This window comes from Saccopteryx bilineata, chromosome 4, assembly GCF_036850765.1.
Source record: "Saccopteryx bilineata isolate mSacBil1 chromosome 4, mSacBil1_pri_phased_curated, whole genome shotgun sequence".
Classification (NCBI taxonomy): Eukaryota; Metazoa; Chordata; class Mammalia; order Chiroptera; family Emballonuridae; genus Saccopteryx; species Saccopteryx bilineata.
Genome location: NC_089493.1, coordinates 242,933,819 through 242,937,177, shown reverse-complemented (window position 1 = coordinate 242,937,177; position 3,359 = coordinate 242,933,819).

Here is a 3,359-nt window from a genome sequence, read left to right as displayed (position 1 = left end):
TGGAGCACCAAGCCACACCTTTTATTTAATATGAAAACACAAGAAGTTGCCAGTAGAACCTTATATAAGCAGGTAACTTTCTAAGACTGCCTGGATAGAGGTCTCAGATGAAAACTGCCAAATGTGTTAGAGAAGTTCTGGGGCACTACAGCTCTGTCAATTCTCCAAAGGATTCCAACCCAGTCCATACAGATAACAAACCATATCCACAATGCCAAGCTTAGTTTACTAGTTACTTTCACTGCATGGAAGAAACCAAAGATGCGGAAAGAGGAACATTCGTGCACCTGACATCTTTATGGGCTGGCCAGAAATAGAAGTAGTCTATGCAGCCTGGGTCAGCAAGCCAACAAATCAACTGTAGCTTTGTCAGAACTAAAGAGGGGCAATAGGTTGGAAAATTATGGAGACAAAATATACAGGATTTGATGACTGAATGGATTTGTCAAATGAAAGAGAGAAGAGTCAAAGCTGATATTCCTAGTTCCACCAAAATGAGAGCAGATTTGTTAAGGGGTAGGGAATGATTAAATTTAGATACACTGAGTCTGAGAGGCTAGTATGACCATCAGTTGTATGACCAGGAGCTCAGGAGAAAGGTCTGGACTGGGAAAGTGGCTTCCAGTCATCAAGACACATGCAGCATGAAAGCATTCAGACACCCAGGTCCAGTCACACAACAAGAATGGCAGAGGAAGCGATTCCGCCAAGTGGACATCGGTCCAAGAAGTAGAAAGTGTACTGGAGAGGGCTGGATTTCAAGGAGACTCATTAACCAATAATGTCAGGATCAAGCTGGTTTCGTATTTTAGCTTTAATTCAATCAATGAACAGAAATTATTTTAACACATACATTACTGTTCACTTAACACAGGTAGCGTGAAGCAGGCATAATGAGCATGTCTTAGAAGAACACAGCCCTGGCCGGTTGGCTCAGCGGTAGAGCGTCAGCCTGGCATGCGGGGACCCGGGTTCGATTCCTGGCCAGGGCACATAGGAGAAGCGCCCATTTGCTTCTCCACCCCCCTCCTTCCTCTCTGTCTCTCTCTTCCCCTCCTGCAGCCAAGGTTCCATTAGAGCAAAGATGGCCCGGGCGCTGGGGATGGCTCCTTGGCCTCTGCCCCAGGCGCTAGAGTGGCTCTGGTCACAGCAGAGCGCCACCCCGGAGGATCAGAGCATCGCCCCCTGGTGGGCAGAGCGTCGCCCCTGGTGAGCATGCCGGGTGGATCCCAGTCGGGCGCATGTGGGAGTCTGTCTGTCTGTCTCTCCCCGTTTCCAGCTTCAGAAAAAAAAAAAGAAGAAGAAGAAGAATAACACAAGCACGATAGCGATAACAATAGCATGACCTTCACAGGAGAGCAGCTTTTTGAGACATATCCTCTCCCTTAACTCTCTTCTCTTGAAATTTTCTCCCCTGAATAATTTTGAATCATTAAAAGGCAGAGCTTCTAATTAACCTAGTAATACCTCCTAATTATTTCATGTACTCAAGACTTTGAAATCTCTATAGATAGTACAGTCATGAGACTGAAAAAAATATTTTTTGATTAAATACAATATAGCTTTTACTAAAAAGTTCTACCTTCCTTCTCTAAAAGCTTTAAAAACAATAACTCTCCTCATATATACTCTTTCTCTATCACCAAATTTAATTGCTTTTGAGGGAAGTGAAGTAGAGGAAGAAACATTAAGGAAAATCTAATTAATAAATTAAGCACTGACCAATTGCTCTTCAAAAAAAACATTCTGTGAAGTAACTAAAAAGAGATACATTATATTTCTATTTTTTTTATAAATTTTTATTTATTGAGGTAGGCAAGTAAGAAAGGGGGGGAGAGAGAGAGAAAGAGAGAGACAGGAACATCGCTCTGTTCCTATATGTGCCCTGATCAGGGATCAAACCAGCAACCACTGCTCCTTAAGATGATGCTCTAACTAACTGAGCTACCTGGCCAGGGCTTCTTTCTACTTTTAATAATTTGGGAAGCCTCATTTAGGTGCTGAAAACCCTAAAGTACATGCTCTCATTATCTATAATTCAGCCAGATGTATAAGTGGAAATTTACTTTTTATTTCAATTGACACAATATTTGGACCACAGATGTTTGTTCCCACAGTTTTATATGACCTCTAAACAGTGAAGCTCAAAATACTCTTCTCACTTACTTTATAAAGAGTTTTTAAGTAGATGATTTTTAATGCAACAATTTTGTGATTTTTGAGAAATATTAGGCTCCTTAGAATATAGGTTCTCAAACTGTTCTCCAGTCCCTTCCTGAACCTTCCTGAGGGATACGATGCACTCCCATCTGTGAAACAGCACATGGAGAACCATTTCTCAAAGTGCACAGTACATGCATGTGAATGGAAGAGATAAGTGTTTCTTATACCCCACTGCTTTTTCCCTATTTTTAGGCACCCATAAAACATTATTTCTTAAAAAGGATAGTGTGGTTAAAAGTACTCCTGCAAGCTTTCTGGTTCAGCCATTGTTTTTCCATTAGGAAAGAGCTCTCTGACATTCATCTAAGTCATTGGGGAACAAGAACAGCTTGCATCCCATTATCATTTTTCTTCAGCTTCTGTCTCTTCCTCAGGCATATTCTGAACAAGAGCCTGCTGGGGAAACCCGACATGAAGGCAAACCAAATTAAAAACGCTGTAACTATCCATTTCCTCCCAGCCACATGATTTTATTCCTAAACAAAAGTTTTACATTATGTCAAAACCAGAGACTTCTCTAAAAGGGGCAAGATATTGTAAATCACCACACAGAAAACATCATTTTTACAACAGCATTTAGCAGCATAAATGATTTAAACATAGAAATAAGACCAAAAAAAAACCATTCCATAATGTAATTCTTATTCCTGGAAGGACAGAGACACAACCTTGAAATCCTCCTTGGGAGCCACAGTATAACTGGACCTAGCAGTCTGCACAAAACATTCACACGCTTTGAAATTGTGCCTTTGGCTTCTGAGGAAGTATGAATACACTCTAAATAAAACCATTTCTCTGCTAACTTGAGACCAAAAGAGGGAGGGAAGTTTTGAATTGAACTGACAAGGTACCCATCTTGGAATGAAAATTATTCACTCTTTCTTTTGCTCTAAGAAAGAAAAAAGAATGGCAGGCAGTAGAGAAAAGTGGTGTGTAACCACCAAGATGACTGTGAGATGTTGGAGAAATATGAGAACAGTACAGAGATGGGTAAAAATAGGTTTAAAGTTGTTAGTAATAAATAATAAGAATTAATAAATTAATAATACAAGGAGAAACTGTTTCACACACTCACTACTGTAAGCCTATTTTTGCCCACCTCTGTAGCTAGCTCTTCATTAATCAAAAAAGTCTTT